At 42.8% G+C, this 26,026-nt stretch overlaps 1 long non-coding RNA gene across 1 annotated transcript in view; it reads left to right on the top strand.

Moving 5' to 3' along the window:
• LOC140620582 (uncharacterized) overlaps window positions 1–24,574 on the top strand; it is a 51,958-nt gene extending 27,384 nt beyond the window's left edge. The window contains exons 3-4 of the long non-coding RNA XR_012020328.1: window positions 23,204–23,278; window positions 24,231–24,574. This is a non-coding gene — a long non-coding RNA (uncharacterized lncRNA). The remainder of the gene's footprint in view (window positions 1–23,203; window positions 23,279–24,230) is intronic.
• Window positions 24,575–26,026: the final 1,452 nt, after the last annotated feature.

Here is a 26,026-nt window from a genome sequence, read left to right as displayed (position 1 = left end):
AATAAAGAAACAGAACAGGCTCCCCAGGTATGACTTGCTAGAATGTAAGAGGGCTGTTGTCCTTAGTCAGTGACCATTCTAACTTGAGCTCTGTAATTGACTAGTAAGATATACATCACTGGGGAGGGAGCATGAGATGTTTTTATCAGATCCTACCACCAAAGCTGTGCCTGCTCAGAGGAGGTGTGTGAGACAGTTACCGAATCCATTAGGACAAAAATGCCAGGTGACTGGCTGGTTGGAAGAAAGAGGAAAAAGGGTTATTTGCATTGAAGATATCAAGCCCTCAGGCTTAATTAGACTAAATTTAACAATACAATGGAGAGAGGCCTGGACTGAAAGTCAGAAACTTAAAATGAAATTTTCATCTGGTCCCTTTCTTGAACTAACTTTAACAGCAAGGACACATGACATTCACTGCCTCCTTAGTGCTCACAATACAGGGAACAACCAGGTCCTCTCATGCCCACGGTTTCTTCCTTTATAAAATGAAGGACTAAATTTGAGGAGTCTTTATTATTCAGTTGACAGTCTTGTTGTTGTTGTTGTTGTTGTTGTTGTTGTTGTTGTTTGAGTAAGTCCTACACCCAACATTGGGGCTTGAGCTCACAACCCCAAGAATCACATGCTGTACCAACTGAGCCAGGCAAGTCTCCCCCCCCCCAGTTGATAGTTTTTATATTTCAGTTCTAAGCATCACACTGGGAGCAATGGGATCCTGGCACACAAAACTCATTCAGTGTCAATTGAACTGTATTCTGGGTTCCTTTGATGCTTTACTCTGGAGAGTAAGGTGGTAGAAACTAACAAGATGACAAAGCGGACATCTATTGTTTCAGCTTCACCTGCAGGCATTCACCCTTCTTTTGGTAGCTGTTCTTAATTTTGGTTTGGGAAATCACCCCTCCAATTGGACAAAGTCTGGCCAGTGAAGGCACTCCACTCTCCTCTAGCCAAAGAATGAGCAAGTGACCCAAGTTCTGCCAACCAGATGTTCTCTCTCTTGAATTTGAATATTGAGTAAGTGATGTGAAGACTGAAAATAGAGCAGATCCATACCTAAAATATACCCTAAAGCAGGGGTGTAGCAAACTATGACCATGGACCAAATCCAGCCCTCTGGCAATATTCATAAAAAATTTTTTTACTGGGACACAGACAAAATCATTTGTTTGTTTGTTGTTTATGAATTTCATGCTACCATGACAAAATTGAGTGGTTATCATAGAGACTGTACTATAAAGCCTAAAATATTCTCTATCTGGACCTTTGCAGAAAACGTTTGCTGATCTCTGCCCTAAAGGGATTTCCCATTAATTCCTGCTGATTAAATCCCAGGAGCTATCCTGGTTCCTGCCCATTCCAAAGTCTGGATCTTCAAGTTTTCTTGGCTTCTGTGAGCTACTCTATATTTTTCTTAAAAATTTCTTTTCTTTCTTTCTTTCTTTCTTTCTTTCTTTCTTTCTTTCTTTCTTTCTGTAAGTTGGTTTCTGTTGCTTACAACCAATGAAGCCAAACTTTTTGGCATTTAAATATGTTTTTAATTTTTAAAATAACTTAGAGAAATATTTGATTAAAATTTTCTATCTGGCTAAATGTGACCATTTAATGTAGCACTGATAGGGGAGGAATCATATCTCCGTGGAGCAGCACGAGTGTGACAATGAAAGCGAGTAGTATAAGAGTATGAATGAGTAGAAATAGGAGTGGTATTTTATTTTTATTTTCTTAAAGATTTTATTTATTTATTTGAGAGACAGAGAAAGAGTGAGCAAGAGAGAGAGAGAGTACAAGTGGGGTGAGGGGCAGAGGGAGAAGCGGACTCCTCACTGAGCAGGGAGCCTGATACAGGGCTCAATCTTGGCACTCTAGGATCATGACCTGAGCCAAAGGCAGACGCTTAACCCACTGAGCCACCCAGGTCCCCAAGAGTGGTATTTTAAAAAATAAAATAGAGTATTTATTTTTTAAAAATTCCCATTGTTTTAGTTTGTTTTAGCCACAATATTTTAAGTATTTTAAATTTTCAAATAATATTAAAGGAAAGCATGACATAATTATGTTTAGCTAAAGAGAACACAAGTTTATTAGGTTTTTTAAAGATTTATTTATTTAAGAGAGGGCATGAGTGGGGGGGGGGGCAAAGGGGGAGAATCTCAAGCAGATTCCCCACTGAGCAGGGAATCAATCCTACAACCCGGAGATTATGACATGAGCCAAAATCAAGAGTCAGATGCTTAACCAACTGAGCCACCCGAGGCACCCCAAGTTTATTGTTTTATAACAGAAATAATAATAACTGAATCATAGAACGAACATTGGGTTTGAAATCCAGAATTCCAGGTCCACATTCTGCCTCTGGGATGATAGCACTCTGTATTACCTCCACATAAGGTGATACACAATTGCAATATGTTATAATTATTGGTGGAAGGAAAAGGGTACAATTGCAGATCATTTCTGTAACCTGGGCCAAGAACCAGAGCCTGTTTGGTGCCGGTGATTTCAGAAATGAATCCAGTGCCGATGCTTGTGTGAAGGAAGGAGACTGATCCTCTGGATTTGCAGAGTCCTGGAAAATAACTTCAGTGATGAAAAACGTCTCTTTGGATTAGGCAGCCTCCAATAAGTAGGCGGATTATCCAGCTTCCTTCGTTCAGAACTGACTAGACTTGTTAGACGACTTCCTAACTGTCAGGAAGGAAGAGGAAGGGATGTGCATGTTAAATCTAGTACAAATATGAGGTGTGCTGAATTGGAAGACAAGCTTCTTTCTGTATATGAGCAGAGGATGACCAGGGAGTGGAAGTGGCTGGGGCTTAGCTGATGGCTAGAGATGGGATAAAGCTCCAAATGAATTCAAAATGATTGCATAGTCATGGGAGCCAGAGAGGCTGGTGGTTTGGGGAGAAGGGATAGAAAAAAAATGAAAAGGGAAAGAGATTTGGAAATAATTTCTCTAACAGAAAATGAAAGGTAGCATTTCCTTCAATTATAGAATTATGCAGCGTATCAGCTGCATTGATGAAGCTGACTGAGACTTGTCACCAGTAGAAATCACAGATGTTTTCAAATCATGCTATTGTGTTTTGATAATTGTATTTCAGTGGAATTGATTTCTTTGGTAATCCCATATACCTTATTTTATACACTTGAAAATATAACTGTGAGAAAAGGTCCTGAGATTTCATGAAACTCTAAGGGCTTTGTCCCTGGGGATCTGCTCTAGACACAGCCCTATGGAATAGCCCAATACCATCCACCACCCCCATGCCCAACACTCCTCGATACAAGCCTTTGAGGAAGCTCTGTAGAAACATGTATGAATGTTTCAGATAATGTGCTAAAAGAGTATTTCATCATGGCTGTCACTAGGTAAAAATATTTGTTCTAGGTCTTGTATGGGAACAAGAGCTGGAAAATAACAAAAATGAAACTAGCTCTGTTCACTTTTAAAGTATTGCTAACTTGTCTTTTCAGTACTATTTGTAAAAAAGAGTGTGATCTTGGGCGCCTGAGTGGCTCAGTCGGTTGGGTGTCTGCCCTTGGCTCAGGTCATGATCCTGGGGTCCTGGGATGGAGCCCCGCATTGGGCTCCCTGCTTGGTGGAGCATCTGCTTCTCCCTCTCCCTCTGCTGCTCCCCCTGCTTGTACTCTCGCTCTCTGTGTCAAGTGAATAAATAAAATCTTAAAAAAAAAAAGACTGTGATCTCTTTTTTTACAGAAGTAATATATCTTCATTGTTGAAAAATTATAAAATGTATGTGAGTAGAAAGGAGAATTGTTCAATTTTCCTTAACCAGCTTTTAAAAAGTATGCTGCATTCTATGTAGCATTTAAAAAAATAATATAGAGCTACCTATTCTGACATGGCAAGATTTCTATCACATAGTAAGTGAGAAAGAAAAAATAGTACATAAAACAGAATCCCATTTTGGGTGTTTTTTTTAGACATACATATGAAAATGCCTAGGAAGGCACACACCCAACAAGCATTGATGTCAACAATTTGCAATTATGTGTTAATATTAGTCAATACCAATTTTCTCACAGGAAAGGAAATCCTTCAAGGAAAAGCACAGTGTTGATGCTAGGATTAGCAGCTTCGGGGTGTCCCAGGTATATCCTGTGGCAGCCCATAGTGATGGCTCCTTGTGTCAGCTGGCTAGTGTCTGGGAGGGGCCCGCTGGGCACCCCCACAGAGACTCCTTGGCCTGGGCCTCAGCTTTATAGCCTCAAAAGAAACCCCAGAAAATATAAACACTTTTAGCTGCATCAGTTATACCCACAATCAAGTTGGGTCTTCCTGAAGTTGCCCTCCCCAGCCTGGCCTCCAGGTTACTTTGATTGGATTTTGGTGTTCACAAATTTTCTTGGGACTTTTTTTTTTAAGATCTTTTTCTTTCTTTCTTTTCTTTTCTTTTCTTTCTTTTTTTTTTTTTTAAGATTTTGTTTCTTTATTAGAGAGAGAGAGTGTGAGTGAAAGGGAAAAAAGAGAGAGAATCAGAAGCAGACTCCACACTGAGCACAGAGCCTAACATGGGGCTCAACTTCGAGATCATGATCTGAGCTGAAACCAAGAGTTGGATGCTTAAACAACTGAGCTGCCCAGGTGCCCCTAAGACTTTATTTTTTTAGAGCAGTTTTAGGTTCATAGCAAAATTAAGAAGAAAGTGCAGATTTCCAACATACTCCCTGCCCTCACACATCCAGAGCCCCCCCCCCCCCCCATTTATCAACATCCCCTACCAGAGTAGCACTGGTTACCATTGATGCAAACATATGGACACTTCATACTCACCCAGGGTCCATAGTTTACACTAGGGACAAACGTATAATGACCTGTATCCACCAGTACAGTATCATGCTGATTATTTTCACTGCCCTAAAAATCCTCTGTGCTCCACCCATTCATACTTCTCCCCATGGTGGGACATTTTAAAGATAGCAACTCTAATTCCTAAAAAGCAGATCCAATCTCCTTTCATTGTCAGAGGGGGCCTGTCAGCTCATTACACTGAGCACACATCCTTTCCCCATCCCAGGGTCCAAGATCCTCCAGACCCCAGGGAACTGGGTCCCATTGATAAAGATGTGAATTGATTGTACGTGAGTTTGGCCCTGTAGATACGGGTGTGCCTTGTTAGGTGGTAACCACTGTGAGCTTAATCGACCCAAGCTCCAGGCAGGGGCTGGTGAGACTGAGGAGATTCTGTCTCTGGACAGCTGGGACCAGGCTCTCTCGCCTGCACTAGGACCTGATCTTGGACACCGGGCTCGAAGGAGCATGGCAAGTCTGTAACAGAACTGAGTGTGGTCTCCTGAAGGCTTGTTGGGGTTGCCGAAGCAGCTAGTCCTTTCTCTCAGCTGGCCCTCACTGCAGGCCCATGAGGGCTTGAGGCTGTGTTTTCATTCCTGGCCATTATTCCAAGACAATGGATTTCTTGTCAGCAACAGTATTTCTTTATTATTGAAAGGCATGCTACTGATAAGAATGTTTCATAAAAGCCTTCCCTTCCACCTCTGACCTTCCATGTAAAAGATACTGTCTACATACTCCCCCTGTATCCTTGGGGTATACTCAGGCCATCATCACTGCATTGACCGTGTATTCAAGTCCTGCTTGTCTTATTATTTCCTTAACATTTTGCTTTAAATGTGCTCCCTTTTCTCTTAAATAAATTAATTTTGTTAGGAACTATGTCAGAGATATCTAGGAAATCATAATTTAATGAACCACATTTTTCTCAATATATATTAAATATATAAATATTTATTTATATATAAATATTATATATAATATAGTAAACATTTAAAAATTTTCCCATGGATCCTCTAAAGCACCCTCCCCAGGTAGCCCCCACTAGTGGTATCCCAGCCTTGCCAAAAGATACCCCGGCAAGGTCTATAAACTCTTCAAGAGATGTTCCTGGGTCATCTGTGTTGTCACTGTTGACTCCTTTCTCTGAAACCACTCAGTCTGCACCTATGGGCACATGTGGCAGGAAGGGGCAGGTCTGTTTTCCTTGAGGTCCCACCCTGCAAGTGGGGATTTCCATGGTGAGGTGCCCTTTTTCATTCAGAGTTAGATTTCCTTCCTCTCTGGTAGAGAGAGACCAATTCTTTCATTGATCAATGATGAAAACAGGGTGAGGACTCTGATCAGCCTACCTCCCTGAGTAATGATGGCCCGACAAGGCCCTGGAAAGGAGGCATCAAAGGTGATGGAGGTTACTGGCAGCTATGGAGAAAGGATGGGCTGGCCTGACTGTCTATTTGAAGGACACACGTGTGCCTCTTTTCACAAAGGTAACTGATGGATAAATGTTTGCCTCTTTTCCACAGAGAATTTGAGGCAAGGGTGACAGTGAAAAGCAAGGGCTTCATGGGTCCTGACTCCATCAGTTACCAACCTATTGCCTTGGTCAAATCCTTTCATCTTCCTGAACCTCAGCTACTCCCAGGAAAACGGGATTGATGATATTTAGTCACACTTGTCTTATCTGCCATCTAGGCTGTGGCAAGGATTAAATGAGCAAAGGAAAGAGTGACTGATCTGAGAACTCTAAGGAAGGTTCTCAACTCTGGATGTTCTCTGGAATAATGTGGCAGGGAAGGGAGGTGGTTTAAAACAACAACAACAAAAACCAATGCTGTAAGACCCAAATCCAGAGATTCTGCTTTAACTGGTCTGGAGTGGGTCCTGGGCATCTGTATTTTGAAATGTGATTCTGGTGATTCTCATGGGCAGCCAAGATTGAGAACCACTTCCCTAGAGCTGTGCTGTCCCATATAGTAGCCATTTGCCACATGTAGGTTATTTAAACTTAAATTAGGTAGAATTAAAATTTTAAATTCAATTCCTTATGCTAGCCACATTTCAGGTAATTAGTGGTCACATGTGGCCACTGGCTTACCATATTGGACGATGCACAGATAGAATATTTCTATCATCACCGAGAAGGCTATTGCCTCTTAAAGCATCACCCACAGGTCAGCAGCATCAGTCACTGGGAGCTTCCTAGGAATGCGTACTCTCAGGCCAGCACCCAACCTACTGAATCAGAATCTGGATTTTAACAGAATTGAACAAAATCTCTAGCGTCTTCCTCAAGTTTGTAAAGCACTGCTCTTAAGCTTACATTCCACTCATTCATTCTTTCAACTAATGTGTATCAAATGCCTGGCATGTGCCATGTATGTTCAGGTGATAGAGAGCGATCAGGGAAAAACATAGCAATGTCTACAATTCTAGCTGGAGGAAGCGATCATTGCGCAAGAAAACCAATAGGCAAGCTCAGTTGAGAGTGAAAAAAGTAATACAGGAAGGAGTATTTGCTAGAGAGGCACTATGGGGGTGGGGCTGCTACTTTAAATTGGGAGGGAGGGTCAGAGAGTATCTCTCTAAGGAGGGGACAGTTGAGCAGAGCCTGAGTAGCAAGGAGCTGGCAGGAGGAAGATGGGGGGTGGTGTGTTCTGGACAGAGATAAAAGCAACTACAAATGCCTTGAAAGTACATTGCCAGATTTAGCAAATAAAAATACAGAATGTTCACTTAAACTTCTGCTAAACCATGAATAATTTTTAGTATATCTGGAATACTGCATGGACATACTTATCCTAAAAAAAGTATGTGTGGTGTACCTGAAATTCAAATGTAACTGGACATCCTGTATTTTATGGAGACCTTACCTGAAAGAGGACCAAGGAGGGAGCTGAGTTGGAGGGCCACAAGGAGGAGCAGGTGATCAGGGTAGTCAGAGGGCAGGGTGCCATGAGGAGGGCTGGGAGATATAGCAGGGCCCCAATCTTGGGCTACAAAAAGGCAAGTTTTTAAAAACAAAATGGTCACCAAAGGACTGTACTGACAACTGCTGTTTCTTCCCCTTGATGAAATCACTGGCTTTACCTTCCTGCAACCCTATGGTTTCTGGGAAGGGCTTCTTGGAAGATGAACAATTGTCCAGGCTGTTACGCCTGGGTGGTGCTTGGAGAGACCTCGGACCACTGGTTGACCTGCCTGAGCATAGCGTGCAGTATATATTGTTTGGCCTGAGCTTTTAAGTGCTCTTTCCCTGTTTGTTTGTTTAATTCCTGTGCTTTTGTATGTGATCCCCTATAAATCTCGGTCTCCTTAAGGACCATGTTTGACAACTTCATTTCCCCCCAACTGGAGACATTTCCCCTGCTAAGGGTCAAAAAGACTAATTATCCTAAACTGAGTATTGGAGACACCCTCAGGCCACACATGACCCAGAAGTGCCTGATCCCAGCCATATGAATAGAAGAATTCAGTCAAGCAGACCTGGGCCCAGAAGCAATGATGTCCTCAAAGCCCAACTGTATCCTTGTCAGAAAATAAACTCCTGGCCCCTTCAACAACAAATGTGTGGAAGCTCATTGTAGAAGAGACCCCAAAGGATCTTCCATTCAAACACTTTAGTTTATGCATGAGGAAACTGAGGCCCTGGGAGAATCATGATTTGCTGAAAGGTCCCAAATGTATGATAGGGCTGGGACCTGAGCTCAGAGCTTCCAAAATCTCTGTCCCATGCTCCAAGTTGGGTTTGGTGTGGGGGGATGTGGGAAGGGCAACAAAACAGCAGCTGACTCTCATAAAGTGCTTTAACACTTAAAAAGTACTTCTTTGTCTCGTTTGAGGTGGGTACAATTTCCATTTTGCAAGCGGGGAAGCTGGAGCTCAGAGAGGTTAAGTGACTTGTCCAGGATCACCCAGCTGTTAAGGGATAGGACCTGGAGTAAAATGCAGATTCAGGCTCCTTGGTCTGTTTCCACTGTAACCTGGAAAAGCAATGAGAGTAGCACACTGGCCACCAGTGTTATTGAAGATCAAGGGCTGGCAGGTGTGAAGGAAAGGTGGCTTGAGAAATCAGAAAGAAGAGGGCTCACAGGGAGCCATGCTGGCACTTTGCATGCATAATCCCCTTCAACTGTCACATCAGGTTTACACTTGAGGAATTGAGGTTTGGAGAGGTTGGGTGGCCACTAACCACTCAGCTGATTAGTAGCAGAGCTGGGACTTCAATCCAGATGTGTCTGATTTGAGATCCTCACCACATCCCTAACTGGGCATGAGGAAGGTTCAGAGAACATGTGAGAAAAAAGGATCAGGAAGACTTACAGGGACAATGAATGATCCTGGGGGAGGGGGAGGGTGGGACCTCTTCCGCCCTCTCCACAGCTGGCCCTGTACTCTGCATGCAAATATTGTCCCAGAAGCATTAGCTAAATCCCCTCTTCTTTTTAAAGTCTGTAGATTGGCTTGGGGGCCGAACCATGGCTCTACCTGTGTTGCTAGTCAGTTCCGCCCTTGGAACTGCAGTGTTGGCCCCCTGGCTTCTCTGGCCACACCTAACAGATCCTCCTTCCCCCTGAGCTGCCTCCCCCAACTTCCAAAGACCACCAGCATGAGGCAGGAAACAGAGCTGGATTGTCTTGTTTTCATGCAAGAACTTGTTATATCTTCTCCTGCCTCCCTCCCTCCACCTCCCAGCTTCTAATTTTGTTTCCAAAATAATTGTGAGGTTTTTCCCCAACTGAGGGTCCCTGATTGACTACTAGTAGGGAAATTCCTACCAAGGCTCCCCTATCTTTTCTAATCAACCATCTTGCTTGTCTGTTGAGAGAGGGCAGCATCACTGAGTCTTCTCATTTGCCCTGGTACTTGAGTCCTCATGAGTAGTAGGTTCTCATTAATCTTTCCACCCTGGATTGACAGTGCAAGGGAGGAAGAGGCAGAATTATTCTGTGGGGCTGTCATCACTAATGTTTCCCTTGTTTAGATATCTTTTGTAGCTGAGGAATCTCTCAAGCCTGGCGTCTGGGACATTCCTCAGAAGCCTCCCCATTAGACGAGTCACTGGATGACCCTCTTATCCTTTTGGGGAATGCTGGGAGTCGGCACATCTGTTCCAGGGACTCAGGGTTCACACATGGTCAGTGGAGCCTACTGTCCACCAGCCAGCTGCCATATTGTTTCTTATCGTCCTTGGACAGTGTCTGCAATCCTCATAAAAATGAATGAACATTTGAGTCCAAGGGAATATTAAAATGTTGTCAGAAAATGTAATTAATATTTACTCCAGGCAGTAAAAGCCAACACCTGGGGCATAGGAATGGAAGATATATGGGAATTCCTCACATTGTTTTTGCAATATACCTATTGATAACTGAAAATATCTGACAATGTGTTTTAGATAGATGGACAAAATATGTTTTACAACCAGACTGAGTAAGTGAGCAAGAAGAACATGAAGAACAGTGTGGAGCAGACAGGCAGGAAGTGAAGTGATTAAGATGAGGGCTTCGTGGTCAGGGATGGTGGGGTTGGCTTATTGCTTTCCAATGGAAGAGCTCTCATACCTTAAACAGGTTACTTAACCTCTTCAAGTTTCAGTTTTTGTCACCTGGAAAACGTCAACCTCCCTACAATATCAGGAGATTAAATGAGATAATGCATGTACAATATTTAGGATGATGCCTGAGGCTTCATATGGGGTCACTAGATGGTAGGAAGAGGGCAAAAAGAGACACAGAAAGTACAAAGTCTTTCCTCATCCAATCTCAATGATTTCTCAGTCTCTGTCTTTTGAGGCCCCAGACCCTACAACCAGAGACCCCCCACATTGTTATATTCAGGCTCTGGCTTTGACTGGCAGTGCCTGAGTGATAAAGTAGGCTTCCCATAGGATGTTTCCTGACATTCCCACTGTTCATCTTAAAGGGCCAGCAGGAGGGTGCTTATGGATCCTTCTTAGCTTGTGACCTTGGGACCATAGTCAATCATTCATTCATTCATTCATTCAACAAAACCTCACTGGGTAAGGGTAGTGGGAACCATGGACCAGGCACTGAAGTTGGCATGGGGATATAGCATGGAACAAAACTGACCTGGTCCTTGACCTCTGGCTGCTTAAATTCTAGGAACTTAGCCTTTCCCTCTGATTTTCTCTGGCTCTCCTCCTCGGCAACACCCAGGCTTAGTCATTCTTCCAGAATGCAAAACCCCCTTTACTGCAGCACGCAGACAACGCAGGCACACAAAGCCACAGAAGGCAGGGCACAGTGACAAGATGTTGGCAGTTACTGGGCCTGATCATTCTTTAGCTGTGCTTGTTGGATATAATTCGGCCTTGGGAGAAATTCAGGGTAGCCAGTGGTACAAAGCTGAAACTACCTCATCTGCAAATACTTCAACTCTAATTGGCTGTCCCACCCACCCCACTTCCATGCCCACTATATATTTTTAAGCTAGTCTCTGCCCTAGACTATCTTACTTCTCTGTCTGCAATCCCTATCAGTCTAAAACCCTTTTTCCAAATTACTTTCCTTTTGTAATCAAATATGCCCTCCACCCTGACCATCCTGCCCCACCTTCACCCTGCCTTCCCAGTCAAGCCACGATACTCACCTAACTCCACCAAGATGTTCATGCTTCCTAGAACCTTGGATACCAATTAATCACAAAATTAGCAAACCTGCCCAGCTTCTCAATTGGCAATTTTTCCATTCATGTGTTCTACAGGAAAACTAGAGTAGCAATTCAAAACAACACACACTAAAGGAGAAAGAATTTTATTTCTTTTTTTTAAATTTCTCTTATATCTGCATTCACAATTGTTAGTAAACCTCTCATTTGTGAAAACTCTTTACCTTGAATGTTCTCAAAAATATATTGCTATTGTATCCCTTTAGAATACCAGATCAATATTATTTATTGAGAACTGCTTGTGTTTTACGACCTATAGAGGAAGTCTTATATATTCTTCACAAATAAGACCTGCAATATGCCCAAAACTATAACTAAGCACATACTAAAGGCTGGGGCTCCAGCGAGTTCTGTATGGTGAGATTATAAGACTCAGTCTCTGAAAAGTGAATGGTCTGTGTGTGTGTGTGTGTGTGTGTGTGTGCGCGCACATGTGTGTTTGGCCAAGCCAAAAAAAAAAAAGATATTTACCAATTATTTTGTGATTTTTTTAATATCATAAAAAAGGAGTCTCCATTAAACCTAAAAAGAAAAAAAAAAAAAAGGAGCCCACCTAGGTTCTGGACTCAGACACAGTCCAGGTCTTACTCTCCTTTCTACCATGAACTTGTTCACGGAATTGGCATAAAAATAAAAATAGAGAATAGATATAAGTTGATTACCACAGTGCTTCAGTAAATGGTAGCACAGAATGCTACCTGTGTGCCCCCAAATCTATTTTCTTTCTTTTGGTGACATAACCTTGATTTTCATCTGAGCCTATAGACTTCTTTATAGCTAGGTGCAGCCATGTGACTAGGCCAATGAGTTCTGAGCAGAAGAATTGTATGAAAATTCTCAGGAAGTCTCCCTAAATAGAAGAGATACTCTTCATCATCTTCTGCCTATTACTGGTCTGGACTCTAGATATGACAGCTTGTGCCCCAACTGCTATTTTGGAGCATGAGGTGGAGGGCCACACTCTGAAGGTAGCTGGCATTACAGAGAGCTAAAGAGCGTGGGTCCTTGATGAGCAGGGAACTGCCATTACAGCTCTGGACTTCCTGAGGATTTCTTTTCATAAAGCATAAATTAATTTTTCTCATATTTAAACCATTACTTTTTTAGGTCTTAGTTTCCCTGGGTTAAACTAATCCTAACTAATATACTATAATTATTATTGTCATCATTATTTTACTAGTACTAGTCCACAATCCTGCTCACTCACAGATTCCTTTTTTAGGCCACTAGAAACAGCCTAAATGTCATCCATAGCATAATGAATTTTGCCTTTGTTCTGATCTCTGTTGCCAATCTAATCATGCCTTTAATGTGGGGACCCCTGCATCCTCCTAGCCCCTGAGCGCATGCATGGTATCCCTACTACTTTTCCTCCTCTGCTTCCTGATTCTGAATTTTCTAATTTCTAAATTCCCTATTCTAGGTCTTTCCCCACTTTCCATGGCTTTTCTTGAAGAATTCTCAACTGACTGGGTGGGACTCAAGTACCCTGAAAGCAGAGGAGCGTTTGGGTGAGATAGAAAGGAGGGGGAAGCATGCCAGGTTGGGAAAAAAAAAAAAAAGCAAAAGGAAAAGCAGATGGAGCATAATTAGGGGACTAGATATGAAGTGGCTGCAGATTTCTGCTGAGGGTGGTAGGAGAGGAGATTGAGTTGGGAAGAGCTGGGTGGTGGGACCCTATTATAGGGGGTCTTCACAGCGCAGTAGAGGAGTTTGGACTTGATCCCAGAGGAAATAGAGAATCACTGCAAGTTACTGAGACGGGGCTGCAACACAAGGCAAGTGATGCCTCCAAAAGAATGAATCTGGCTGAAGTGTGCAAAACAGATTGAAAGCAGGAAGAGCCTGGAGACAGGGAGACCAGTATAAATCTTCCACCCAGTAATCAGATGGTCAAACATTGTCAACAGACTTTGAAAGAGGCCGTATGAGACAGCAAAATTAAAGTGTAGTGATTTCAGTTAAACAGAATAAGAAGCCTTAAACAAAGTCTTTCCCCAGAACTTCTGACACAGAGAAACTAGTAAGCTTCCAAATAGTGAAAATTGGTTCAATCCTTTTGGAAAAAAATTTGGCACTATGGATCAAGAGCCTTAAGAATGTTCACACCCTTTGACCTAGTAATTCTACTTTCTGGGAATGCTGGGGAAATAATCCAAACTACAGAAAGAAAAAAAAAATGCATGGAGATCTTAATCACAACACACTTGATAATAGCGAATAATTAGAAATAATCTAAATGCTCAGCCACAGAAGGATGGTTAAGCAAACTGTGGCTCTCAGTTACATGTCACTCAGCCATTAACTCTGAGGAATAAGAAAACCAGACAGATGACATGAGAATGCCTGTGACATAACTGGAGGAAAGTAGGATGCAAAATACATTGAGTGTATATCATACAACACCCTCCCCCATTGTAGAAAAGTAATATTCTGAATTACTCTTGGTTGTTTCATTAAAGTGTGAGGACTATAGATTTTGTTTCTTCTCTCGTAAAAAAAAATGGTTTTTTACCAATATGCTTTTGTTACATCTATACTTTTAATGATAGGGAATGTCAAGGAGAAGTCCTTTTCATTCCGCTCTGAATTGTTTGGCTTGATGAGAAATTATGTATGACTTGTATGGTTTTTTTTAAATGATTTTTCAAAAAAAGTAGATGATTTTTCATTTTTTGTTTTTTTTAAAGATTTTGTTTATTTATTCATGAGAATACACACACACACACACACAGAGAGAGAGAGAGAGAGAGAGAGAGAGAGAGAGAGAGAGAGGCAGAGACACAGGCAAAGGGAGAAGCAGGCTCCACGCAGGGAGCCTGACTCAGGACTCGATCCTGGGTCCCCAGGATCACAGCCTGGGCTGAAGGTGGCGCTAAACCCCTGAGCCACCCGGGCTGCCCAGTAGATAATTTTTCTTTTTCTTTCTTTCTTTCTTTCTTTCTTTCTTTCTTTCTTTCTTTCTTTCTTTCTTTCTTTCTTTCTTTCTTTTTCTTTCTTTCTTCCTTCCTTCCTTCCTTCCTTCCTTCCTTCCTTCCTTTCTTCTTTCTTTCTTTCTTTCTTTCTTTCTTTCTTTCTTTCTTTCTTTCTTTCTTTCTTTCTTTCTTTCTTTTTCTTTCTTCTTTCTTTCTTCTTTCTTTCTTTCTTTCTTTCTTTCTTTCTTTCTTTCTTTCTTCCTTCCTTCCTTCCTTCCTTCCTTCCTTTTTCTTTTTTTTTTTCAGTAGATGATTTTTCAACGACATATATCGATAAAACTGGGGAAGCCTTGAGAAATTCTCATGTCATCACAGGCATAGATACTTCTATTCATCTCCTCTATAATGTGGTTTTTAAAAAAAGGTATAGGCTTTCAAGTGTGTGTGTGTGTGTGTATGTGTGTGTGTGTGTGTGTGTGTGTGTAGGGGGGAGAGTCTGAGTTTGAATCCTACCTTAGCTAGATGACCATGGCTACATCATTTGTGAAGTAGGGAGTAATCCCTTCCTTGCATAATTGTTGAGGAAACCAAGGGAGACAAAGTACAGAGAAAGAGAGAGAAATCTCCTTAGCACAGAGCTTTGCATTTAAGAGACCCACAGTAATGGTGGCTTTGAAGATTGAAGGCTGTTATGTTCTCCCTTCTGTTTTCTGTATCTTGCAGGTGGGTAGCTGTCAGCTTATGAGGTCACCATCTGAGGAAGGAGACAGAGCTCTGAGTAGTTTCTTCAGCTTCAGTCACCCCATGCCTCTGGGCTGCTGTTACCTTGACTTTTCCCCACTGTGATCCCACTCTGATCCCACCAGATAATTTTGGCTCCTTTATCTACCGTTACAGGGCTTTTCTGACTGGACCATACTTTTGTAACAGTGTATCATGAACTGATTTTACAAGACAAAGTTTATCTTCAAAAGGAAGTTTTATTCTCCCTATACTCAGCCAGCGCATATTTAAGAATGGTTTATGTTTTCAACATTAATGCTGGAATATAAAGTGACCTTTGTTTGCTGAGATCATTCTGCTCTACCTCCCTTGACCCCAGCTTTATGCGAGTCCCAGTTTTACAGCCCTGCTCAGAGCTGCACAGGTTTGTGCAAGATGCTGTACAATTTTAAAGGGTCACTGAGATTAGAAGAGAGACAGAGGAGGAATAAGACAAGGAAAACTGGGAGACCACATAAGGCAGAGCAAGTTAATGCCAAAAATGATTTTGGGGGCATGCTAAACGGCACCCCTAGTCTCCTCAACATCCTGCTTAATAAAACTTTTACTCAAGCATCTTTTCTAAGTTTCTCAAGGAGTACTTAAGTGTGGGAACCCATTCAAAACCTTATTAAAACCCAGGGAGATGATGGTTATTGGCTCTGCGCGGTCAGCCAAGCCTGCTGGTCTGTCCGGGGATGGCACTTATTGACTCCCCAGCGTTCCCAGCATACCAGGCACTGATGCTGTGGGAGAGAGGAAGTCCCTTCCTTCCCCACCCTGGATTCTGTTCTTGAGCCAAGCATGTGGCCAGTCTGAGAATAAAAACACCGTTTGTGACTCTTGCACTATAGACACTGCCCCTCCAGAAAGAGGGAAGCCAAGAGCCATGGTCACATGAGAGAACAGAGCTGGGCTTGGGACCCTGTTCTGTTCCCTTCGCAGCTGCCCCTAACCCCTTTGGCCTGGGGCTTGCTCACTGAGTCATTGGTTTCATTTTCCAGTCAGCAGTACGATGTGGTGAGCTGACTTAGAACGAAGGTTGTTGAATTCCTGGTACCAAGTACTAACTAGGTGTTTAGTGATGTTTGGTGAATAAATGAATGCATGCATGTATGCATGAACAAATGAATGAAACTTTTTGTTTATTTCCACACCACCATTTTCACTCTTTTCCTATCTTAGCTCCCACTGGCAGATGAAAAATTATGGCTATTTGTTGCTATGTGTCAGGCCATCTTTCCTTGTTATTGACTTTTAAAAGAATTATGACTTTAAAAGGAAAAATACCTAGAACATTATTTAAATACAAACAAGGAGTCTGAATTCTATAACCATGTGGAGCAGAATTGCCCTGTGAATGGGAACCCCAGTGCTGAACTGTGACGAGAAAAGTTTACTTTCTCAAATAAAAAGAGAGAATAAGGAAGGGAGGATGGCAAGGAGGGAGGGAAGACAGAAAAAGAAAGAAGCAGAGAAAGATTGAGAAGGAAATTTGAGTTCTGGCCCTTTGGCACAGACTTGGCCATTCATGGCTTTGTAACCTTGATCCTTGGTCTTCCCCAACTGAGATGTTGACAGGTCAGTTCTCAGACCTTTATGAGTGCATTTGAATCATGGTGGTGGTGGGGTGGTGGTGGGGAGTTGTCATAGTCTTTGCCAGGATGGGGATGGGGCCACTATTACAAATGCAGATTCTCGAGCCCCTCCTCCAAAGACTTTGACTCTGGCCCCGGGGCCCTAGGAGGGTAGCCGTTCCAAAAGTTCACTTTGAGAAAACAGGACCCAGTGGTCTCAGAGAGGATGTGGCTCTGACTCCTGGAGGGACTGGGAGGTATACAGTATTCCTCACCTTTTGGCGTAATAGCCAACCACTTTGGGGCATGCTCTAGCTCTGGTTTAGCTGGGAATGACTTGTTGGTAAGTGCTGGAGGCAAAGGAAATGGTACATTAGCATCTTAGAGACTAGCAGACTCTCTCACCTTAGGCTTTGCTACCTTGGTTGTCAGGACTTGTTTTCTTTTTTTTAAACCCTGGCTTTTTTTTTTTTTTTTTTTTTAAGATTTTATTTATCCATGAGAGACACTGAGAGAAGAGAGAGGCAGAGACACAGGCAGAGAGAAAAGCAGGCTTCATGCAGGGAGCCCGATGTGGGACTCAATCCTGGGAGTCCAGGATCACGCCCTGGACTGAAGGCAGGCACTCAACCACTGAGCCACCCAGGCATCCCTGTCAGGACTTGTTAAATGGGATCTGGATTAGTGCAAGTGTACTGGCTTCCAGCTGTACTTACGTGTATGGAGTAGGACAAAAATAGGACCTCCCATGTAAGGGTTACTTTGAGCATTTACCCCTATATGATCTCATCTGACTTCAGGGCATAGATTTTCACTTTCGTTTCAGTGATAGGGAAACTGAGATACAGAGGCTTCTTGCTAGAGAATCTACTGCTCTTTATTGGCACACTCAGGAAGATTTCAGATCTCCTAATTCCTGGTATCAGGAATGGTTTTCCCAATGTACCATGTTGCAGAGAATTGTTTATTTATTAAACTAAAGGACTGAGGAATTATTAGCAATAAATTTCTAAAACTTCTTACTTAGCCAGAATATTGATAAAGTTCCAGTGTAGACAGAGATTACTGCTCTAATGAAATTAATGATGAAAATTCCTGGGGGTGCAGCCTGTGCAGTCCAATCTTGTGAGTGGGCACAAGCATATGTAATATATATTTGCATACATGGGCTTCAGAAAAGAGATGGAAAGGGATATATGAAATGATAACAATGATTATGAGTAGTGGAATTATAGGTGATTTTTATTTTCCTCTTTGTACTTTTTATATATTCGTTATATTTTCTATAATGAGTCATTTTTAAAAACTTATTTATTTGACAGAGAGAGTGAGAAAGCACAAGCAGGGGGAACAGGAGAGGAGGAAGCAGGCTCCCTACTGAGCAGGGAGCCCGACACATGACTCGATCCAGGACCCCGGGATGATGACTTGAGCCAAAGGCAGATGCTTAACTGACTGAGCCACCCAGGTGCCCCTATAATGAGTCATTTTTAACAGAAAAAATATACATTTAATATATCTCTCTGTGTTGATAGATACTTGAGAGTTTCCAAGATGCATTCATGTATTTGTTTATGGATTTTGTTCTTACTCCATGAAAGTACTCTGAGCAGCTATTATTTTATTATCCCCATTTTCAGAGGAAGTAACTTCCCTGATGTCACACCATATAGCTTATAAGAGGTGGACAGTGATGTGAAACCCACCCTCCGGTGGCCTCTGCCTAATACAAGGAACCAGAAAATGGGTCTTTGCCAGTGTCTCCACCTTCATGGTGCTGGGAGCAGCCTGCTGCCCAGGGGAGGGCAGACATCCATGCACCGGTGAGATGGATTCTTTCAGTCAGCATGGAGCCTGTTGAGACAGAAGTGTGGGTGCCCTGCTGCAGGGCTCCAGGAGGAAGGCCAGGAGGGACAGAGGCAAGTGTCCCTTGCAACACCGGCGAGGTTAAGCCACCTCGCTGTCTGGAGGGTGACCTGAGCATGTGGTCACCACGCCCGGATGCTATGTGGCAGAGAGAAGGGAGGTGGTGACACTGAGGCTGTGCTGTGCTTCTCTGAGGATGCCACTCTGCCTGCCCAGAGATTGTAAATGACTCTCCGGTGGTATTGGATTTCTTTCCTTTTAACAAAGAGCTAGCAGTCCCTGGACTGCAGAACAATGGATTGAGTCAAGGGAGGAAAAGAGAGAGATGTGGGACCAAGAGGCTGGTGTGGGAACAAGAGGGGCCTGGGCATATAGCCAGCCCAGCGGGCATGTCCTGTGTCACTCGACTTGCCATATAACTTTTATACGCCTGTTGCTTTGTTTTCAAAATGGTCATGAAGTTCAGGATGTTAATGAGGCTTTTCTCGAAGGATTCTTGTAAGGTTCAAATTGATTCACTTGCTCAACAAATTATTATCTACTGTGTTTTTGAGATCCTGTTTTAGGTGCTGTGGGTAGAGCAGTAACCAAGACAGAAATAGGCCCAGGCTTCATTTGGGGAGGCAGACAATAAGCAGGTTAAGTGTATAATAAAACTTCAGACTGATGAGTTCAATAAAAGACATAAAGCTGAGTGGAAGGCATAAAGGGGTAAAGGAAGCTATTTTATTTTATTTTATTGTTTTTTTTTTTTTAATTTTTGTAATGCCTACTCCCAGTGTGGGGCTCAAACTCACAACCCCAAGATCAAGAGTCACACACTCTGCCGATTGAGCCAGCCAGATGCCCCAGGAAGACCTCTCTGGAGGGGAGAGACCAGAGCAGAGGCCAGGAAGAAGTGAGAGAGTGAGTTGGGTGGCATCTGGAAAAGCGTGATGCAGAGTGGATTTAAGCGTGACAACGGATGTGATAGTCCTGGCCTATCAAATGGGAACAGAAAGACCCTCCAAAGTGGCCACTCCTCACTGGTCTCTTGGCTCTCTGACAACTAACAAAGAAGTAAGCAGTCACAGAAATACAACAATTAAATTTGACATTTCCACCGGTCCCGGAGTCCTACTTGTGAGTGCCATCCCAGAAAAAGAAAATACTTTCTTCGTGCCTCTATTAGAACCATGAGCATCTTACATTTCATGATTTGTTTAGATGTTGGTCTCCCCACTGGGACATGGCTTCTGTGGACAGGAGTGCCTCTCACTTCTCAGGGTTCCTGTGGGGTGGTGGTGAGTCACATAGCCTTTGAAATCATGGGTTGGAATCCTGGTTCTGTCATGTACTTACTGTGTGAATTCAAGCATGTTGCTTACCTTTCTGAGCCTTGCTTTGGTCATCTGTGAAGTGGAGGCATGTTTGGTTTTTTTTTTTTTTTTTTTAAGATTTTATTTATTTATTCATGAGAGACACACACACAGGGGGAGAGAGAGAGAGAGAGAGAGAGGCAGAGGCACAGGCAGAGGGAAAAGCAGGCTCCATGCAGGGAGCCCGATGTAGGACTCGATTCTGGGTCTCCAGGATCAGGCCCTGGGCCGAAGGTAGGCGCCAAACCGCTGAGCCACCCAGGCTTCCCAGTGGAGGCATGTTTATAGCCAATTCACAGGGGTGTTGTGAACAGGGCCTAGTACATAATAATTGTAAAATTATAAATTGCTCATTGACAATGCCCACATTCCAGATGCCTGCCATATAGTAAGTGCTCAATACAGTTTGTAGAATGAAAGCTTTAGCATAAGAAAATGCTGCATGAAGAATTTCACACTCCTCTGCTGCTATTGCCAGGGGATATGCAGTGCCACCAGGAGGGACATTGCCATTGTCTTGGAACACCTATAAGACAGGCAAGGGGGGCAGCCCCAGTGGCGCATGCGGTTTAGCACCGCCTTCGGCCCAGGGTGTGATTCCGGAGACCCTTGATCGAGTCCCGAGTCCGGCTCCTTGCGTGGAGCCTGCTTCTCTCTCTGCCTGTGTCTCTGCCTCTCTCTCTGTGTGTCTCTTATGAATAAATAAATAAAATCTTAAAAAAAAAAAAAAAAGGCAGGCAAGGGAGTTAAGTCCTCCAATCTAACTCCTGGCCCCAGGGCCTGTTTTACCATCTTGTTCTCAGATGGAAAACATGTCAAGCCATTAACTTGGTAAGAAATGATACAGTGCCTGATCTTTGCCTGGAGCTAAAAAGCAGCCATTTGCTTCCCCCCTGCTACTGGCTATCTTCCAGCTTCTGCACATGGGGTATCCTCTCTGCCCTTTCTGGAGCCATAGGTGGGGCTAATACCCACCCCACCTTGGTGCCGTGTTGTAGTCACCTCTGTGATTTATGGAAAGCAGTCTTAGAATGAGGTGAACCAGGCAGAAGATAAAGCAGAAATCTCAGAATTTGGCCAGATATAAAACATACCCTAAGTTGACATGTTCCAAAGGTGAGCCCAGTAAGAACCATTTTGGTTCATAATTACCCATGTAATTATGTGGCTTAGAAAAATTGAAACAAGCAGTTCATGGTCCTGGAAAAGAGGATTTGAAGGGAAAAGGGAAGAACCACTCAAATGGAAGAATTGGGTGTTTGCATGGCTACAATTGGTTGATGTCAGGAGGCAGGTGGGGACTGGGAGTGGATTCTGAGTGGCTGGCAGGAGCATCTGCAGAACAAGACCTTAGCAAAGTATCTCCCTGGGGATTTCCTCCTTGCTTGCTCTAATTAACAAGCAACTGCCAGCATTTTATTTGCTTCCCTAAGACCCAACCCTGGCATGAGGAAATAATAGCGACCTTGAGAACTTACCCTCACTCTGTCTTGTGCAACCTGATGTAATGCAGATTGAATGTGTCTTCTCCCGTTTCTCTGAGTCAGGACTGGGGGAACTGGAGAGTGTTTATGTCTTCTAAAAGGTGGGGAGGTGACCTGGAGGGCTGATCCCCTTGCTCTCCCTCCTTGCCCTCCCCTTGCCCCATTCCTTGGGTTCTTTGTCCAGGCAGGCCAGACTCAGCTGAGTGACCCTTGAATGAGCCGCATTACTGACCTCTGGTGAATCAATGCCGGGAATTTGGTGTGTGTAGTTGAAGTGGGCCGCAGATCTAGGCCAAAGTGATGTTTTACACTGGAGGGCTCTGTTAACACCATGTACATGAAACTAGGGAGAAAGTAAGGTATAAGGATCCCCAAAATAAGAGTCCAAACTGCTGGCTGACAGCTCTTGGCTGTGTGACTGTGAGTGAGTGCCTTAATCTTTTCTGGCATTTTTTTCTTCTGTAAAATGAGGTACTAATTCCTGCCACACCTAACACACAGGGTTCCTAGGAGAGTCACACTTGAGCAAATATACAACGTGTGATGAACGTACATGGCGGGGATTCCTGGGTGGCCCAGAGGTTTAGCGCCTGCCTTTGGCCCAGGTTGTGATCCTGGAGCCCCAGGATTGAGTCCCACATCAGGATCCCTGCATGGAGCCTGCTTCTCCCTCTGCCTGTGTCTCTACCTCTCTCTCTCTCTCTCTCTCTCTCTCTCTCTCTCTCATAAATAAATAAAATATTAAAAAAAAAGAAAAGTACATGGCTCTCCTCACAGGGTGGTTGTGAGGCTCACCCAAGCAGTTAACTCAATGACCAGCACATAATAGACAATAAAGCATTGTAAATAATTCTCTTTGTTGCTCATCAGAATTCTACATATGCAAATGTGACCTTAGACCACAGAGCCATATAAAATGTGAATTCTTATTTTCATTTTTATTACCTGTGGTTATACTGCCACCTGTTCAGCCCAGGGAAATACTTCCCATCCAGGTGATTTTAGTAATCCCCCGTCATCTTCCCTGCATTTGCAACTCCTCAATTCAGGCCGACACAGTCTCTTCCTCAAACATCATAATAATCTCATTGTTTCTCTTAAAGAACAATGTCTTTTTTTTTAGATTTTATTTATTTATTCATAAGAGACACAGAAAGAAGGCAGAGACATAGGGAGAGGGAGAAGCAGACTCCTCGCAAGGAGCCTGATGTGGGACTCGATCCCAGGACCCAGGGATCACGACCTGAGCCAAAGGCAGACACTCAACTGCTGAGGCACCCAGAAGTCCCGACAAATAATGTCTTTTATGGGCATATGACCTCAACACCCTCTGGGTTGGTCTTTGATGCAAACCCCCTTCTCTGCTGTAGGGATCAGCTGTCTCTTCCCCATACCTCTGCTTATCCCTTGAGCTGTCACTGCCGGGTAGTCTTGTCTTTACTCTCATCTTTTCTCAGGCTCAACCTTTCACAGGCCATACCAGCTCCTTCCTTTAGGAGACTTCCTCTAGTTTACCTACCTCACAGATCCCTCATCTTGTATGAGCTCAGTTTATGTTCTATGATTTTGCTTTTGCCTACCCATGACTTTTTAGCATGCTTTGAGCCATGTGGCACAGACTAGGTCTTTGGTTACTTTTGAATTCCTGGCTGGCACCTAATGGGGCATGGAGACAACATCTGAGGAGGTTGTCCTTAACTGTGAGACTCTCACCTCATTGTCTACATTTTAGGCCTCTCCTTAGCAGCAGAAGTTCCTTGAGGAGCAGTGCCACCTTTCCATGAAGCATCTTATGTCAGATGTCAAGGTGAGTCCCTACCTCCCACCATACCCAGGGAAAGCTTTAAGCTGGTGCCTGCAAATGGTAAACCCTGCATGACTCACAGCTGTCTTACTCAAGCATAATTGCTTTCGTTTTCTAATTTGGCAGGGACCTTGAAACCAAAAGAAACCCATGCAAGGGGTCTGTTAGAGCCTCGGTCAGTGTCTCTTCAGCAAACTGAGATTTTTCTCCTAGTTTGGTTTTCTGTGTATATCTATAGACAGACGCCCAGGCTGGGTTCCCCTTTCCTGCACCTACCTCTCCATACTCTGGTTTGGTCTATACCTCCCTGGGAAAAAGCAGTCCTAAGCTCCATGTGCAGATTTGCTCTCAAGTTTCTCTTCCCCTCTTTGATTTCTGTTCACTTGGCATTTGTGTGTGCACTTGACACTTGGTACAGATATAGGATAAGTAGGAAACTTTCTTCTCTGTAGAGTCTTACAAGCTGGTGGAACTTCCTCCCGCACTGGTAAGAGGCTTCTAAAGAGGGACCCTGGATTCCTGCTCTCCTCTCTGTTCCCCTAAACTTTTTGGGTTAAGGACCACTTTGAGAATATTTTGAAAGCTATGGATTCTCTCCCCAGAAAAGGTGCACATATATCCAATAGTTTGCATAAAGCCCCAGGGGGTTTATGGACTCCATGAAGCCCATCCATAAACCTATAGGCCCTGGGATAAGGAACACTTCTGGGCTTAAAAAAGAAATTAACAAGGATGAGAAGAGGAAAAAAATCTCCTCAAAACAACCTAAAAATGGAACACAAATAGGTGAATGAACCTAACTATATTTCAGATAAATAACATTACCTTAAGGAAGGGAGAGTAAACAAACAAACAAAAACTAATGAATATTGAATTCTAATTGAAGGAGTTTTTCCTATAGTGACATGGGTAACAATCTTAAAATGTTTTTTTTGTGTGTGTGTGTGTGCTGTAGAACTGAGCAAATGAATAAATATACTGAAGATAATGGGAGCCAGTTCTTGCTGTTGGAGAAGAGAGTTACAAATATAAAGAGAAGGAAGACTAAAATCAAATTTACAGTATTGGGATCCCTGGGTGGCACAGCGGTTTAGCGCCTGCCTTTGGCCCAGGGCGCGATCCTGGAGACCCGGGATCGAATCCCACGTCGGGCTCCCGGTGCATGGAGCCTGCTTCTCCCTCTGCCTGTGTCTCTGCCTCTCTCTCTCTCTCACTGTGTGCCTATCATAAATAAAAATTAAAAAAAAAAAATAATAAAAACTGTCAAAACTTTATAAAAAAAACAGTATTGAATTAAAATGGGAGGTATCTATGTGAGTTCATGGTTGTGTGTATGTACAGATATAGAAGTAAGTTATTTATATAGATATAGATATTTATACTTATATTTCTTTGTTCTGTCTGCTAAAAAGACATAGAAGTGGACACCCAGTAGCACTGATCACACCTGGCATCTAGATCTTGGTTTCTAAATACCTTTCTCCACTAAAAAACCAGGACTCCATGGAAAAATGGCTGGTTCCAGGGCTCAGAAAAGGAAAAACAAGATGAACCTAAACTAACATGTTGTTCCAGAAGTCAAAAAGGTGCTAAAAAGATAGTGGCAACATATCAAAAGGACAAAGGAGTCAGAAGAGGTTCCCACTGGTCAAATCTGGGGCAATTTGAACATTGAATAATAATAGTAGCATTCCCACAGAACATTCATAGAATAAAATAAGAATCTATCAACTCATAATACCCAGAATATATAAAGAATATATACAACTCAACACCCAAAAAATAAATAATCCAATTTTAAAATGGGCAGAACACACAGACATTCTCCAAAGAAGACATGCAGGTCAACAGACACATGAAAAGATGCTCAACATCGCTCATCATCAGGGAAATGCAAATCAAAACTACAATGAGCTACCACCTCACAGCTGTCAGAATGGCTAGAATCAACAACACAAGAAATAACAAGTGTTGGTGAGGAGAAAAAGGAACACTTGCACACTGTTTGTGGGAATGCAAACTGATGCAGCCACTATAGAAAACATTATGGAGTTTCCTCAAAAAGTTAAAAATAGAACTGCCCTATGATTCAGTAATCACACTACTGGGTATTTATCCCCCCAAAATACAATAAGAGTAATTCAAAGGGATACGTGCATCCCTAAGTTTACTGCAGCATTATTTACAATAGCCAAGTTTTGGAAGTAGCCCAAGTGTCCATCAATAGATGAAGATAAAGAAGATGTGATACACACACATACACACCATGGAATATTATTTAGCCATAAAAAGAATGAAATTTTGCCATTTTCAACAACATAGGTGAAGCTAAAGAGTATAATGCTAAGCAAGATAAATCAGAGAAAGACAAATACCATATAATTGCACTCATATGTGGAATTTAAGAAACAAAACAAGGGAAAAGAAAAGAGAGACACACACACACAAACCAAGAAACATACTCAACTATAGTAGAGTCTGATGGCTACCAGAGGGGAGATGGGGGCACTGAGTGAAGTGGGTGGAGAAGATTAAGAGTACACTTATTGCAATGATCACTGAGTAGTATATAGAATTATTGAATCACTATGTTTTACACCTGAAACTAATATAACATTGTATGTTAACTAAACTAGAATTAAAATGGAAAATTTTAAAAAAAGAATCTATGAACTCGTACTAATATAAATAATAAATAAGAAGGGAGAATTCTCTCATAGGAGAATATCAACAAATAAATGTAGAAGGAAT

This window comes from Canis lupus, chromosome 29 (genome assembly GCF_048164855.1).
Source record: "Canis lupus baileyi chromosome 29, mCanLup2.hap1, whole genome shotgun sequence".
In the NCBI taxonomy this organism is placed as follows: domain Eukaryota; kingdom Metazoa; phylum Chordata; class Mammalia; order Carnivora; family Canidae; genus Canis; species Canis lupus.
This window is presented reverse-complemented; position numbering and strand designations above follow the sequence as displayed.